A 17,797-nucleotide genomic window follows, 5' to 3' on the forward strand; every position below is an offset into this window, starting at 1 on the left:
CGCCGTGACGTCACTCCCGTGCATGCGCACGGGAGCCCTCTGCGTCGGCACGATATGCCGTTCCTTCAGACGTCACCTGCTGCGTCACCAACTGTACCTACAGGTAAGCCTTATTATAGGCTTACCTAGAGGTACAAGTTCAAAAGTGGAGTTTAATTCCACTTTAACCACTTGCTTACTGGGCACTTTTAACCCCTTCCTGCTCAGGCCAATCTTCAGCTTTCAGCGCTCTCATACTTTGAATGACAATTGCGCGGTCATGCAACACTGTACCCAAATGAAATTTTTATAATTTTGTTCATACAAATAGAGATTTCTTTTGGTGGTATTTAATCACCACTGAGTTTTTATTTTTTGCTAAATAAACTAATAAAGACAGAAAATTTAGAAGAAAAAAAAAATAAATAAAAAAAAAAAAATAAAAAAAAAAAGTTTTCATAGTTTGTTATAAAATTTTGCAAACAGGTAATTTTTCTCCTTGACTGATGTGCTCTGATGAGGCTGCACTGGTGAGCACTGATTGGCAGCACTGTTGGGACTGCACTGATAATCAGTGTACATATTCCTTTAACAGAAGCCGGTTATCAGCTCTATTCTCCCTTCCTCACGGTGTCAGCATGAGGAAAAGAGTGCCAATAACTGGCTTCTGTTTACATCTGTGATTGGACACAGCTGATCACGTGGTAAAGAGCCGCTGATTGGGTCTTTACCTCAATCTGTGATGAGCAGTGTCAAATGACAGTGTCCCAGAACTAGCCGGCCGCGCTGTAGCCCTCCATTTGGCTATAGGGCAGTCAGCAAGTGGTTAAAGGGAACTCCAGGCAAAAATGAAATTCATTCTGAGCACAGTTTAGAACAGGGGTCGGCAACCCGTGGCCTGCGGGCCGTACCCAGCCCGCCGCCGCTAAATCTCAGGTCCGTCATTGCCTGGTGATTAATTCACGGCCACCCGGCCCATTGACAAGTGGGTCTCTGTTATATTATAAAAATACAGCTATATACCAGCGCCGCTCAGGTGACCCACCGCCTCTCTCCTCCCCACCTCCTCACTGACATCAATCTCGGCCCCGCCCACTGCAATTGTCAGACGAGGAGAAGAGAGAGGAGGCGAGTCAAGTGAGTGCACAGTGGCGCTCTTAATGAGGTATATAGCTGCATTTTTATTATAGAACACAGGCACTTTTGCAGATGACATTATTAAACGCTGGGCAAGCATTTTCTTGTATCCTCTGTTCACAGCCACCACTGTATTCCCCCCCTGCCCCCCCCACCCAACAGCCACATCTGATGTATATGATGGAGTCTGCCAGTAGCATTACAACAGCAGGTTTTGTTTTTCTTACGCTCCCATTACATAGTTTTATTAACTGTTAAAGTGGTAGTAAACTGCAGCCTTTAAAAAAAAAAAAATGCAACACAACGGCATAATGTGCTAGTAGGCATCCCATACTAGCACATTATGAAATACTTACCTCAGAACAAAGCCCTCGAGCAGAGCGTTGTCACTGCTGACATGGCTTCCATCTTTATCCGGTCTTCCTTCCGGGGTTTGCATGCTCCGGCCGTCTGACTGACCAAGTCACGATGACGTCATTCAGGAGTCATGGCTGCGGCACAGAGCTCTAAAGGGACGGCACGGGTATGCCTTGCCTTCAGGGCACAAGCGCCTGTGAGGTCACCTGCGGCATGCAGTCTGAAGATCTCCTAAACAGTGCACGTTTAAGAGGTATTCACTGCTATTCACAAGTAAAAAAAAAAAAAAAATGTTACTTCCACTTTAATTTTGAAAGTAGAGCTGTTATTTCTTCCAGCAGCGGCTGATTACACAACATTGATATTCCAGCCCTTAGCTATTGCAGTCAATAGCATACATTTACACTGTATGCGCATCAACATAGCACAAACGTTACATGTGTATGAAACAGTTTTTTGGGCAGGATCTTGCTAAAGACTTCAGGCTTTACTTTGTCTGCCTCTTAATTAAAATCTATATGAATCAAAAGCTTTAATCACCTGACTTACTCATAATGAAAGATGTCCCCATATCGTGCAGGAAGCTGGATCCTGGAGAAATGCCCCGTCCTCCTGCTGGCTCTGAACTTCCAGTGCTGCAGGGGTTGTCAACAGTTGGACAGAACAGCAGTGCAAGCGGTCCAACGAGGACACGCCCCTCTCTACTGAGAAAAGTTCTTTCATTGATTACACGGCCTGCAACACAATTTGTGAATGGTAGAAAGTCTGATCAGTCACAGGAGGCTCTCCACCATTCACAAATCATGCAGTGTAATCAATGAAAGAGCCTCTCAATGGAGGAGAAAAGGGGAGACACCCCATCTGTACTGCTGCTCTGCCTGAAGACCCAAAGCCTGGTAATAAGGCTTTGTAAGGTCCATGCAATGAAGATCCCTACTTGAACGGCGTGGGACATACTCCATTACAGGTAAGTGCTGTGAATAAAGTTGTAGGCATTTTTTTTTCTTTTTTTAGCTAAACCTCAGCTTAGAGTATAATTCCAGCCTAAGCCTAACTAGTCTTAAAACTCCCCCCCCCCCCCCCCCCCAAAAAAAAAACCTATGCTGACTAACCTGTGTAAAAAAAAACACCTACCTATTTTTAATTCCACTCCGGTCTAGTCATGTGATCCGGCTTGTGTCAGCTGCAAGGGGGGGAATGGAGCACTGACAAAAGGCTAAGACATGGGGACCTATGGGTGACATCACCGCTTCTGGAATTCCCAGCCCCCGTCGAGTGCTCCCTCTTCTCCCCTGCAGCCATTGGCTGACACAGGGGATCACGTGACTAGGCTGGAGTGGGCTTAAAGTGGTTGTAAACCCTCACAACACACTTTTTTCTACAGGTAAGACTATAATAAGGCTGGAAAAAATAATTGACTCTCATGGTTTGGCGTGTGAATTGCCATCGTCCCTTAAACTAATGCCGCGTACACACGAGCGGACTTTACGGCAGACTTTGCCCGGCGGACTTTATGACGGACTTTCGGAATGAGCGGACTTGCCTACACGCAATCCACCAAAGTCCGTCGAATTCGTACGTGATGACGTACGACCGGACTAAAACAAGGAAGTTCATAGCCAGTAGCCAATATCTGCCCTAGCGTGGCTTTTTGTCCATCGAACTAGCATACAGACGAGCGGACTTTTCGACCGGACTCGAGTTCAACGGATTGATTTAAAACATGTTTCAAATCTAAAGTCCGTCCAACTTTTCAGAAAACAAAGTCAGCTGGAGCCCACACACGATCGAATTGTCCGACCAAATCCCGTCCTTCAGGCAAAGTCTGCCGTAAAGTCCGCTCGTGTGTACGCGGCATTACAGAAGAAAAACCTCGAAGGTGGGATTTTTAAGGCAATTTAAACAAAAAAAAAAAAATATTATATATATATAAAATTTTATTAATACACAATATTTAAAATTCTTATGGAAAGAACCACAAGAAAGCCATATGTACAAATATTACGATAACATTATACAATAGTGCACAGAAGTAGCAAAAATCCTACTACAATCATAAAACATCCAATCAGATGACAGAAAATGATGAGTAGTGGAAAAGTCCAAAAATAAAGTCCTATAAGGCCCCTTTCACACTGGGGTGGGAGGAGCGTCGGCGGTAAAGCGCCGCTATTATTAGCGGCGGCATTTGGCCTCTAGCGGGGGGCGGTTTTACCCCCCGCTAGAGGCCGAGAAAGGGTTAAAAATCACCACAAAGCGCCTCTGTAGAGGCGCTTTACCGGCGGTATAGCCGCGCTGGCCCACTGATTTCAATGGGCAGAAGCAGTGAATACACCACTCCGAAGATGCTGCTAGCAGGACTTTTTCCCGTCCTGCTAATGCACCGCTTGTGTGAAAGCCCTCGGACTTTCACACTGGAGACACAGCAGCGGCTGTTTCGGGTCGGTTTGCAGGCGCTATTTTCAGCGCAATAGCGCCTGCAAACCGCCCCAGCGTGAAAGGGGTCTAATAAAGCTTACCTGTAGCTACCCTGGATAGCTCCTAAACCTAAAAGGTTTAGGGGATATCCCCTGTATTTGCATGTGCCAACGTCATCGGCACATGGGCACTGAAGCAATGACACATATGGAGTGACGTCATTGCGGCTCCGGCCAATCACAGCGCTGGAGCCCGCGATACCCGGAAGTAACTCTGGGAGCGATGTCGCCGGCCAGAGCAGTAAACGAGGACCGCTGCGGGGGCTTTGATCTAAGATAAGTAATACATAATGAGCTAGTATGCTATGCATACTAGCTCATTATGCCTTTGTCTTGCAGGTGTTTTTTTGTTGTTGTTCAAAGTGGGTTTATAACCACTTTAACTGCTTGCCGCCCGCCCTGCCGTCAAATGACAGTGGGGCGGTGCAGCTCTTGTTCTGGGAGGCCGTCATATGACGGCCTCCCAGAACGGGCGCGCAGCGGGGCGAATGCAGCCGCACCATGTTGCTAGGACATGGCGCGACCCCGATCTCTATAAAGAGCCACGTTAACGGCTCTTTAACCATGTGATTGGCTGTGTCCAATCATAGTCGGTCACATGTAAACAAGGAGATGCCGGTAATCGTCTCTCCTCGCCTCACACTGACAGAGTGTGAGGAGTGGAGAGCCATTCAGCGGCATCTCCTCACAGAGGGACATCTAGGGATGTAATCAGGGCACTGATCATCAGTGCCCTGATTACAATAAATAAATACAGTGTCACAAAACAGTGCCCACCATTGCCCACCAATGCCAGCAAGTGCCAATCAGTACCCATTAGCGATGCCAGTCACTGCCGCCTATCAGTGCTGCCCAATGCCCATCAGTGTCGCCCATCATAGCCACCCATCAATGCCCATCAGTACCGCCTATTCGTGCCCACTGGTGCTGCCTATCAGTACCACCTATCAGTGCCCATAAGTGCAGCATATTAGTGCCTCCTCATCAGTGCCCATAAGTGCCACTGCATCAGTGCCCACCAGTTCAGCCTATCAGTGGCCATCATTCACGCCTCATCAGCGTACATCAGTGAAGGCGAAAAATTACTTAGTTACAAAATTTACTGACAGAAAAAAAAAGTAAAAAACATTTTTTTTCCCCCAAATTTTTGGTCTTTTTTTTTTTTTTTTGTAAACAATAAAAAACCCAGCGGTGATTAAATACCACCAAAAGAAAGCTCTATTTGTGTGAAGAAAATGATAAAAAAATTTGTTTGGGTACAGTGTAGCACGACCGCGCAACTGTCATTCAAATTGCGACAGAGCTGAAAAATGGCCTGGGCAGGAAGGGGGTGTAAATGCCCGGTAGGCAAGTGGTTAAAAGTAGGCAAGTGTATACATCTTTTTTTTTTCACATTAGGTGTTGGGGGGACATTATAAGGATAGCTAGGTTTAGGCTGGAATTCTACTTTAATACTAGATGTTCTTCTAAGACTACCCTGTCCACAGGGTGACAACACTACTGTGCCATTCCACTTCAGAAGAGAATTCAGTCATCCTAGAACAGGGAACAGATATTACTGCAAAGGGGCCTCTTTTCTTATGGTTGGTAAGTCCTGATGTAGTGACGCAATGTTGGGTGTGGGGTCCACACATTTTCTCAGGGTGTAAGTCTGCAGACATTTAAATTTGTCTCCCAGAGAAGTTTACAAGCTATTTCCCTATAACAATCATCTACACACACTGCAGATCCAATATCGTCAGAGGTATAACTCATAACATCCTTGCTGTGGTTTCTCCCCCCCCACCTCACAATCCGATAATGATGTTTCCGCTTCCTCCCAGTTGGAATCCCAGTTATTTGTTATACATTCCGGAGAATTTGTCGGCCAATAAGCTGAATTGCCAACTATTTGTTATACATTCCGGAGAATTCTCGGGAAAGCTCAGCTCTTGCCTTTTCATTTTTTTTCCCGGAAAAGGTGGGAATACTGGTGAGGAGATCTTTTTACCCGGGTCCATGAGACACATCAGGAGGGGGTTCTGCTCCTCAACACCCATGCAAACCTGACTTTCTTCACAATGTGCCTCTGGATGGTGGAAGGAAATAAGGGGCTCCTAAAGGAAGCCTCCACAGATGGAAGTAGAACCTGCAAACACCCTTCATTTACACTTGCTTCAACTTCAACGCACAATAAAAGTGGAGTTCCAGCCGCAATTTTTTTATTTTTTTTTAAAAAGTCAGCAGCTACAAACACTGTAGCTGCTGACTTTTAATAAAGACACATTTGCCTGTCCAGGGAGTCCGCGATGACGGTCCCCCGAGGCCGATCCGTCCATCGGATCAGGTGCAGGCACCGCCATTCTAATTAAGGGAAACAGACAGTGGAGCCTTGCGGCTTCACTGCCTGTTTCCTACTGCGCATGCGCAAGTCACTTTATAAATGGTCAGCTTGTCTTCTGGGACACACACAGGTCCCAGAAGACAGCGGGGGGGCTCACCCCACAAAAGGATATGACATCCTGCGCCACAGCCTGGATGGATCGGAAGTACACTATGTACTTCATAAAAAAGGTAGGAAGAGGCTTCAGTGGGCTTCTATGAGCCTTCAGTGGGGCTTCAAGCGAGCTTTGCCATGGACTTCTATGGAGGCTTTGAAGACGTTATGAAGCACAAAAAAAAAAAAAAAAAAGCGTCATGAGGTATGATTTTTGAAGCGAAGCCAAAGCAAAGAGTAAACAGGACTGTAAGCTAACCATTTTATTTAGTGACAGGAGCTTCGACTGGTGTTCAGATCTTTAACCACATGCCTACCAGCGCACGACGAAATAATGGCACGGCTGGGAAAATGGGGGTACAGGTACATCCCCTTTAAACCGCGGCATTCTAGGCACGTGCGGTGTACTCAGTGACTGTGCCCGCAGTTCCCATGGACTCGATGTCAGTCGGGGGCCTGCAATCATGTTATGGAGCGGCAGAACGGGGAGATGTAAACAAAGCATTTTCCTGTTCTGCCTAGCAACATTACAGACGCCATTACTAATTTAAAAAAATACTCATAATAATAAAAATGCCATAAATCTATCCCCTATTTTAAAGACGCTATAACTTTTGCGCAAACCAATCAATGTATGCTTACTGCGATTTTTTTTTACCAAAAATATGTAGAAAAATACATATTGACCTAAACCGAGAAAGAAAATAGTTTTTTTATATATTTTTTGGGGATATTTATTATAGCAAAAAGTAAAAAATGCTTTTTTTTCAAAATTGTTGCTCTTTTTTTGTTTATAGCACAAAAAATAAAAAACGCAGAGGTGATCAAATACCACCAAAAGAAAGCTCTATTTGTGGGAAAAAAAAAAAAAAGGACGTCAATTTTGTTTGGGTACAACGTCGCACAACCGTGCAATTGTCAGTTAAATGACGCAATGCCGAATGGCAAAAAGTGCTCTGGTCAGGAAGCGGGTAAATCCTTCTGGGGCTGGAGTGGTTAACAAAGCGTGTCTGAAGCCTTGTTTTGAAGCAAGTGTAAACTAGCCCTAATGTGTGTTGAAGCGAGTGTAAATGAGCCCTTAAGCGCCTACCGCTTCAACATGCTTTTTTCATGTGCCTCTGTGAAGCTTTGGTGGTACTTTTTTGAAGCTTGACAGATGCCCTGTGTGAATGTGTGTTGATATCTCATACCCGCAATTTCTCCAAAACAAAGCGAAGGTAAAGCTGAATTAAAGCCCCTCAAAAGCTTCAGGTGCTTCAAGCGAGCTTTGCCATAGACTTCTATGGAGGCTTTGAAGACTCTTTGAAGCACAACTAAAACGACATTTGTGAAGCAAAGCAAATGCAAGCTTTAAACAGGATTGTAAGCTATTTTATTTAGGGACAGGAACTTTGATTGGCGCTCAGAGCGCTTTAAAAAAAAAGTGCGTCCAAAGCCATGTTTTGAAGCAAGTGTAAATGAGCTCTTAGGCCAGGTTTACAGAACATGCGGTGGGACTGCGTGGGATGGCTATTTCAGCGCAGTCCCACCACATGGATAAGGCAAAATGCCTGGTCTCCTCTGTGCCCAGTTTACACCACTGCGTTGAACCACGCGGTCCGCCGTTGAACTTTATGAGACGTCTGTGCGATATCTCAATAGATTTCATTTTAAAAAAAGAAAACCAGTGCCATGAGCGGATTTTGGGCCCATCGCACAGCAGCTGCTGCATTGTAATCCAGCGATTGGTGTGAAGGAGCCCTAACATGGCATCTCTTGTGTACCGACTCCAAGGTCTATCCACCGAGCTACATTGCTGAAAACTGACAGCTCTAATTTGATTGGTTGGAAAAAGTAACAGACACTCTGTTGTCTTTAAAGTTTCTACAAATCAGCCTTATAAAACTGCTCCACCAATAGAATTACAAACATAACAGCATGAGGCTAGTAGAGGGATATGTGTGTGCTTCTAAGGGAAAGCTCTGGATACGCAGAGGCCATTGTTTAGGACTAATATTTGGGCCAAGTGTAAGAAAAGTACACAGGATGTTGTGTCACTCTTTATATTCCGTGTTCCTCCTACTACCAGTCCGTGTTTATTATCACAGCCCACAATCTGAAAGTCCTGCCAGTTATTATGTACAAACTTCTCTGTCAACTCCACTTCCAGCATCTCCTTCTATTTCTACAGCCACTGTCTACACCTTCCAATCCGATGGAATCACTTCCCACTGACCACCAATGGAAGGTCCATTCTTCCCACCGGCACCCTCACTGATTACCATTGTGAAAGGAACATTCTTCTCACTGATCACCAACATAAGGCCCTGTTTCTCCTGCATCTGCCATCGCACTGCAATGTACAAGAATGGAAATCACATTAATCTCTATGATGCCCATTCAAAATCAATACAACATTGTGCTCTGCGATTTTTTTTTTTTAAGGTGCGGTTGCTGCTTCTGGTGCATTTTTGGAACCACAGACCTCACTGGGAGCACATGAAAAACGCATATACATGCGTTTTTAGCAAGTTTTGTTTTTTAACAACCAGTTTCCTCCTTCTATAAAAAAACAAAACAAAAGCACAAGCACAAGTGTGAACTTAGTCTAAGGAGCATTCTTCCCACTGATCACCAATGTAAGGAACATTCTTCCCACTGATCACCAATGTAAGGAACATTCTTCCCACTGATCACCAATGTAAGGAACATTCTTCTCACTGATCACCAATGTAAGGAACATTCTTCCCACTGATCACCAATGTAAGGGGCATTCTTCCCACTGATCACCAATGTAAGGGGCATTCTTCCCACTGATCACCAATGTAAGGAACATTCTTCCCACTGATCACCAATGTAAGGAGCATTCTTCCCACTGATCACCAATGTAAGGGGCATTCTTCCCACTGATCACCAATGTAAGGGGCATTCTTCCCACTGATCACCAATGTAAGGGGCATTCTTCCCACTGATCACCAATGTAAGGGGCATTCTTCCCACTGATCACCAATGTAAGGGGCATTCTTCCCACTGATCACCAATGTAAGGGGCATTCTTCCCACTGATCACCAATGTAAGGGGCATTCTTCCCACTGATCACCAACGTAAGGCCCTGTTTCTCCTGCATCTGCCATCGCACTGCAATGTACAAGAATGGAAATCACATTAATCTCTATGATGCCCATTCAAAATCAATACAACATTGTGCTCTGCGATTTTTTTTTTTTAAAGGTGCGGTTGCTGCTTCTGGTGCATTTTTGGAACCACAGACCTCACTGGGAGCACATGAAAAACGCATATACATGCGTTTTTAGCAAGTTTTGTTTTTTAACAACCAGTTTCCTCCTTCTATAAAAAAACAAAACAAAAGCACAAGCACAAGTGTGAACTTAGTCTAAGGAGCATTCTTCCCACTGATCACCAATGTAAGGAACATTCTTCCCACTGATCACCAATGTAAGGAGCATTCTTCCCACTGATCACCAATGTAAGGAACGTTCTTCCCACTGATCACCAATGTAAGGAACATTCTTCCCACTGATCACCAATGTAAGGAACATTCTTCCCACTGATCACCAATGTAAGGGACATTCTTCCCACTGATCACCAATGTAAGGAACATTCTTCCCACTGATCACCAATGTAAGGAACATTCTTCCCACTGATCACCAATGTAAGGAACATTCTTCCCACTGATCACCAATGTAAGGAACATTCTTCCCACTGATCACCAATGTAAGGAACATTCTTCTCACTGATCACCAATGTAAAGAACATTCTTCCCACTGATCACCAATGTAAGGAACATTCTTCCCACTGATCACTAATGTAAGGGGCATTCTTCCCACTGATCACCAATGTAAGGAACATTCTTCCCACTGATCACCAATGTAAGGAACATTCTTCTCACTGACCACCAATGTAAGGGCCATTCTTCTCACTAACCACCAATGTAAGGAGCATTCTTTCCAATGTATTTATTTTAGCAGGTAGTTCCTGAAATCTATTTCAAGGTTCCCCCTGGGGTAATAGTTGAGAAAGGCCGGTATAGAGTTATGTATACATCATATATCCTAGAGAGTGTCCCACCCAATCACATTCCTGTCTGAGGTCACTTGTCTGCCTGAAGCCATCATAAACGTCTCACATCTATGGCCACTTTCAGGCTTTGTTTCGAAAACAAGCAAACCAAGGACACTGTATCTCATTGTTTCTTTCTTACTCAAACACTGCAGTGTTGAGCAAACAGACCTCAAGTTAAGACCGGTGAAGGCTCGTCTGGGCAGTGCAGTCACAGGGGATGACAGCCACCGGGGGCCATTTACAAATAACACACAGCGCTTTGTGTGCACATTCACTCAGGTGAAAATAACCTGATCAATCAGGTGTGAGCTGAACAGGGACAGTGCTGGAGTTTCCCCAAGGACAGGTGAACCCGGCACCACACGACTGGATCTACAATCACCTCCCAGCTATTGAATTATACATTGGAGTGGCTGTAGTTATATATGAATCTGGTCTCACCCCTAGCTGGGAAATCATTTACAGAAGGGGGGGGGGGGGTACAATAAGGCCATAAATTGTCTCACAAATAATAGAGAGTAACTTATTCTAATGACAGCGCAAAGTGCTCTATATGACAAGCTTGCAGCGCTGGGGAACTGGGTTCACCTCCAGCCAATAGAATTATTTGCATGCGTTTCCTTTACAGGCTTTCGTTTCGTCCAAAGACATTCTGCTATAAAAAAGAATCTAAATGGTAACTGGATGACATTTAGTTTGCTAAAGTGCAGTGTACTGTAAACAATTGCAAAGTTAGTTTTATATTTGTATAAATAAAGAATAAAACTCCTGGGTTGCCAAACTCAAGAAAAAAAAAAAAAAAAAAAGTCTGTGCTGAAAAATAAAATCACTTAAATACATAAAAAATTAAAATAAAATCTATTAGAAAACGCTATTTAAAAAAAAAAAAAAAAAAAAACAAAAAAAAAAAAACCACACATCTCGGTGCTACTGATCTCCTGCAGCCAACTCCTGTCTACATAGACTCCAGTGATAATGACCGGGCATCATAGCAGGTTTCCCGATGGTGAAAACAGTGGATCAGGGCTGCGTAATATATAGATTTATCCACCTTTATGACGGCCCAACACGGTGGCAAAAGGGCAGGATTTAAAGTGGTGTTCCGCCCAAACAAAAAAATAAATAAATAAAAGCCAGCATCTACACATACTGCAGCTGCTGGCTATTAACAATCGGACACTTACCTGTCCTGGAGTCCAGCAATGCCAGCAGCACAGCTAATGTTTCCACCAGCTGTCGGGTGCTGCCATTGCGGGTATGGGTACACGGTAGTGTAGCCTTACGGCTTCACGCCTGGAACCCTACTGCGCATGCGCGAGGCTCTGCTCCTCTCTCTCCTACTGGCCCGGCGACAGGGAGAGGAGGAGGGAGCCCCGCGGTGATGTCACGGGCCGCGGCCCAGACTCCCGGAAGTAGGAACATGATACCTGTCCCCCCGAAAGGTGCCAATTGTGGCACCGGAGAGGGAGACTAGACAAATGAGCGGAAGTTCCACTTTTGGGTGGAACTCCTCTTTAACTCCCACAAGCTGGAAATATGTGTCGCTGGGCAGACAATGGGGTTGATTTCCTTAAGGCAAATAGAATGTGAACTCTGCAAGTGCTTCAGAGCTTAGTAAATGAGGTAAAGGCTTCAATTTGAAAAGAATACCCCAATCACGTCCAAGGAAGATAAAAAAAAAAAAAAAAAAAAAAAAAAAAACAGCATTTTTGCTTGTACATGATTGGATGATGGAAGTCAGCAGACTTCTCATTTACTAAGCTCTGGAGCAACTGCATTTTGCAAAGTGCACAGCCTATTTGCCTTTAGTAAATCAACCCCATTGTTTATGTGCAGACAGCGTGCACAAAGACCAAGCCGTCACAGCTCTCAGTCTAGGGGTTAGATAGGTAGCCAGTGTGACCGGTTTCCAATCATGTGATCTTTGTTACAGGAGGGTCACATGATTGCTGATACTTCCCGCTCCCAAGTGTTCTGAATCTGAACTATTTAATCAGATGCCAGGGCGAGCAGGAAGGGGTTAAAGTAGAACTACCTATTTTTATTTTTTTATTTTGGCTAGAGCAAGGGAGAGGTATAACCTTTTTCGCCATCTGTGTCCCATTGCGAAGATTTCCCTTCACTTCCTGTCCCATAGCCAAAACAGGAAGTGAGAGGAGATCCCTGCAAATGAGGGAGATTCCTTGGCGACCCCCCCACCAGGTCACCAGAACTAGTGTCCCCATAGGAATATTTCCCTTCTATTATTTTTTTCTGTGGGCAACCCAAAATTTGGGATTTTATTTTACTTTCAATGATAATGGTAAACAGAACAGAGAGGGTGAATCTCTCCAATTGGGGGTCACAGACAGCAATAAAAACCTGACAAGCCTTCTAATCCCTCTCCACTCTAAAACTAACAAAGTATTGCCTTTAATTATATTTTAAAGTGGTTGTAAAAGCACAAAGTTTTTTACCTTCATGCATTCTATGTGTGTGCAGCAGCCCCCCTTCTAATACTCACCTGAGCCCCCTCTCTATCCAGCATTGTCCATGAGAGCCCTGCCTCTCCGGGGACTCGCACTCCTGATTGGCTCCTATTGCTGTCAATCACAGTCAGTGAGCCGATCAGGAGACAGAGGGGACAGGGCGGAGTCATGGTTCTGTGTGTGAAAGGACACAGAGCAGCAGCTCAGGAGTACGCCTGCTTGGGTGCCCCCACAGCAAGCTGCTTGCTGTGGGGGCACCCGGCAGGAGGGAGGAGCCAGAAGCACTGACGAGTAGGATCCGGGCTGCTCTGTGCAAAACCACTGCACAGAGCAGGTAAGTATAACATGTTTGTTTTTTTTTTTTTAAAGGACTTGCTTTAAATGGCTATGTGCCGTCTCCACTATAAAAATGTATGATAACGCAACTGAAAGACAGGGACAACGTGGTCACCCTATAACTGGAAGTGCGTGAACAAGGACCTTCATTGTGGGATCACCAGCAGTGATGTTAAAAAAATCTGCAGATTTTAAAATAATGACAAATACTTTTAATATGACATGTTAAATATTATTATAAATATAATTTTTTAATATTATATAATTATTATACCGGATTTATATATCGCTAACAGTTGCTTTACAACATGAGGGCAGACAGTACAGTTACAATACAAACCAATGAGAGAGATTGAGCTCACAGATAAGAGTGTATGACAAGAGAAACTGATACAACTGACATATACCGGTAATACTTGTGATGTGTGAAATGATAACTATTTAACAAGGTAAAGTGCAGAGTGTCAGGGCAGCCAATCTGAATAATTCTGACTGCTTTATACTAATAAAAGGTGAAATCTGATTGGTCAGGGTGGGTGACTGCACTTTGTACACCTGTGTCCCTAAAAAGGTGAAATCTGATTAGTGGAGGTGGGTTATTGCACTTCGAAAAACATCTGTGCTAATAAAAAAGGTGAAATCTGATTGGTTGGATTGGGGGACTACACTTGGTACACCTGTGCTAATCAAATGATGTAATCCGATTGGTGGAGTTGGGTGACTACACTTTGTATATCATCCGTTCTGTCTGCACGCTGCTGAGCACTAACCTGATTGAGGGATATTATTGGGTCATCGTTATGTTGTAGTAACAGAATGTGTTCCACTACACAGCTACAGCAACATGATAAAAGTATTCATTATACCAATAATCAAACATATTTAAAAAAATAAATAAATAAATACAACCACAGATCAGACATATGTGGTGACCAGAAGAGAACAGAGAATATTCTAGTCCCTGCACTGGAGGCCATTGTAGAATACAGGAGATAGAGAGGATTATTATACATTCTGATACAAAGTTCCCATGTTTTGGGATGTGGATCTCATTGTGACATTTTTTAAAATTTATTATATATTATAATAGGACCTCACATCCCAAAACATGGGAACTTTGTATGTAATGTGTGTAAAGTTAGCTCCACATCTCTCTGTGTGTGTATATATATATACACACACACACACACACATATATACACACACATATAATAAATTTATACATATACACACACACATAATAAATATATATATATAAAAAATATATAGCACCGATACTAGTATCGGAACTGATATTGAGTATTTGCACAAGTGTCGGTACTCGTGCAAATGCACCGATACCTGAAACTGATACTTTCAGGCTCGGTTCTTTGAGCTGTCAGTGGGTCTCCTCTGTTGACAGCTGAAGTGTTAACCTCCCTGGCGGTATGATTATTTCGGATTTTAGGTGCTGAAAGCGGTACAATTATTTTGCATGGAAATTTGGCGTTTTATATTGTAGGTCTGTAATTCTTAACAATAACACACTTAAATCTGTCCAAACAAGAGTCTAGTAGATATCCCGGGTATGATAAAGTTTGAAACACAAAAACATAAATTATAATATAATAAATAAAAATAAATAATTAAAAAAAATAAAAATAAATAGTAATAAAATAAATTTCCCCACAATTCACTATCGCTCAATTCTGCAAGTGTTCTAATTTACTATCGCTGTTTTCTAGCTGGTCTAAAGCCACTTTTGACGTAAAGGGACACTTTTTGGTTGCTATGGACAATCTCCAGTTTCCAGGCAGAAAGAGCAGTATATATAACATGAAACTGCATGCAGGGCATGGGCCAGAGCACTGGGGACAAAAGGGATGTGAAACCATTTCATACAGTACTGTAATCTGTAAGATTGCAGTACTGTATGTGTTATGATTTTGAAATGTTTTTTAATTTGCCACCAGGCTCCGCCTCCGTGCGTCGCGACGCTCGCAGGGAACGGAGCCTGGCAAGGAGAGGCTTCGGAGGAGGACGGAGCCCGCAGACACTACGGGGGACATCGCAGGATCCCGGGGACAAGGTAAGTAAAGCCACACCAGGATCCTGCGATGTAATCCCGAGTGGGGCTCAGGGTTACCGCTAATGGTCCTGAATTTTAACCCCGAGCCACACTCGGGAAAACCGCCGGGGAGGTTAAAGAAGTCCGGTAATTGGAGATGTCAAAAAATAAAAAAAGCAGCCAGCAATGTTTAATAACAACATTGCTCAGCTGCTGAAACATTAAAATAAAAAGAAACATTGGGGGTGATCTATGAAAGGCAAATCCCCTTTGCACTGAAAGTGCACTTGGAAGTGCAGTTGCTGTAGATCTGAGGGGTAGATCTGAAATGAGGGGAAGCTCTGCTGATTTTATATCCAATCATGTGCAAGCTAAAATGCTGTTTTTTATTTTCCTTGCATGTCCCCCTCAGATCTACAGCGACTGCACTTTCAGTGCAAAGTGGATTTTCCTTTAGTAAATAACCCTCTTTGTTTCTTTTTGTATCTTTCTGTTTCTTCATCTGCAGATCAAAGGGATGAACAAATGTTCCTCTGTTTAACCCCTTAATAACCCTTAATTTACTCTAATCAGCCTTAATTAACTCCCTATTCTCCTCCATTTCATTATTTTCCTGCTTTTTTTGTTGTTGTTCACGTCTATTTTATAAACGATAAACAATTAAAACTTTTTTTTGTTTGTAAATATTTTCACACATATAGATTAACATATATTTACACATTTCACACTGAAAAAGTGCAAAATAAAAAGAAAAAAAAAATTGATCTGATTTGTAAATAACTTTTCAATGCTTTGTACCATTGCTGACAGCTGGAGTGAAAACAAAACAGTCTCGGTAGGTTTCGGTAGGGCTGGGGGAAAAAAAGGATTTGAATCTTGAATTGAGTTGAGAGGTAAAATCGATTCAAAATTTCAGCAAATCGATTTTTTTGGCAATTTTTTTTTCCACCAGGACCGGCGCTGACACCGCGCCAGTTCTGAGGAGCTGCGGGCAGGAGTTTTTAGGTGAGGCCGCGGCTTCGTCCCAGTCCGCGAGGCCGGACGCCGCGGACTAGGTCGAAGCCGCGGCCTCTCCTAAAAACTCCTGCCCGCAGCTCCTCAGGACCGGCGCGGTGTTCATCAAAAAAAAAAAAAAAAAAAAAAACTTGATTCGAATTGTGAATTGAGTTTTTTTAAACAAAAATCGCAGATTTTTTTTTTTTTAGAAAATCGCCCAGCTCTAGGTATCGGCGAGTACTAAAAATACAAAAAAAAAATGGTATCGGTGCATCCCTAATATATATATATATATATATATATATATATATATATACACACACACACACACATACACACACATATACACACATATATATAAAAAAAATGTTTGCTATACATTTAAAATGGTATCCCCCCCCCCCCCCTCAACTGCGGGGAGATCCTCTACCCAGTGTTGAGATTATATATATCAGGGGGAGGGGCTTGACTGTATGATATTGAGGAGGGGAGATATATATATAAAAAATAAAAACCAAAACACTGGTGGGGATCTCCCAGCAAGCATGGGGGAGGGGTGGGAGGTGTACTGTATTAAATGTATGATATAGTACAGTATACATATAATATGGTGTCCTAAGACCCCCCCCCCCCCACCCCCCATGCACTCTATAAGTTATAGTATACATATAATAGGATGTCCTAGCAGCCCCCCCATGAGATATATATATTATACATTTAATATTAATATGGTGCACCCCCCAGGTTCCATATGATATAGTACTGTATACATATAATATGTAGTCCCCCCATATTATACAGTCAGGAGAACCCCCCCATGTAATATACACACACCTATAGTAAAGTATACATATAATATGGTGCCCCAGCAGGACCCTCCAGTGTTATTGTATGAATACATTACGATATTATATACATATATATATATATGATGTAGTAATGTATACATATAATATGGTGCCCCCGCCCCCCTCTGCTTGCAGTTAGGTCCCCCCAGTGCCATAGAGACGAGATACTGTATATAATAAATAACGACCGGCCGGGATATCGTTCTCCCCTCTATGGTGCTCTCAGGCACCCCCAGTCACCCCAGGATCACCCCCAACACACACCATGACCCCGCCCCTCACACACAGGGGTTCCCTGCACTCACCTCACACCTCTCCTCTCTGCTCCTGTTTACTCCTCGCACGGCACCCCGGGAGCTGTAGTCCCCGCCCCGACCTGCGCAGACCACACCTCCCAGCAGGCGACGCGCGCACTTCCTCTCTCTCTAGCGCACCTTCCCATTCGCTGCTAGGAGATGGGATTCAAGGGGATGTAACTTTATTGCTCGCTGTGCGTAGGTGACACTGGGCTGATCTAGCTAAGCTCGGTTTATGACACAATAGCGTCATCATGAGCTTTGGGGATCTATGTTGAGGGAAAGAATTGTGCTGCATTCTTTTAGTAATATGTTTAG

The 17,797-nt window shown here is 43.6% G+C and overlaps 1 protein-coding gene across 1 annotated transcript in view; it reads right to left on the reverse strand.

Annotated features, from left to right (window-relative positions):
• The window catches only part of CDIP1 (cell death inducing p53 target 1), a 36,467-nt gene extending 18,888 nt beyond the window's left edge, over positions 1-17,579 (reverse strand). The window contains exon 1 of the mRNA XM_073636238.1: positions 17,489-17,579. The gene's annotated coding sequence lies outside the window, so the exon portion shown is untranslated. The remainder of the gene's footprint in view (positions 1-17,488) is intronic.
• Positions 17,580-17,797: the final 218 nt, after the last annotated feature.

Source organism: Aquarana catesbeiana, linkage group LG06, assembly GCF_042186555.1.
Source record: "Aquarana catesbeiana isolate 2022-GZ linkage group LG06, ASM4218655v1, whole genome shotgun sequence".
NCBI classification, from domain to species: domain Eukaryota; kingdom Metazoa; phylum Chordata; class Amphibia; order Anura; family Ranidae; genus Aquarana; species Aquarana catesbeiana.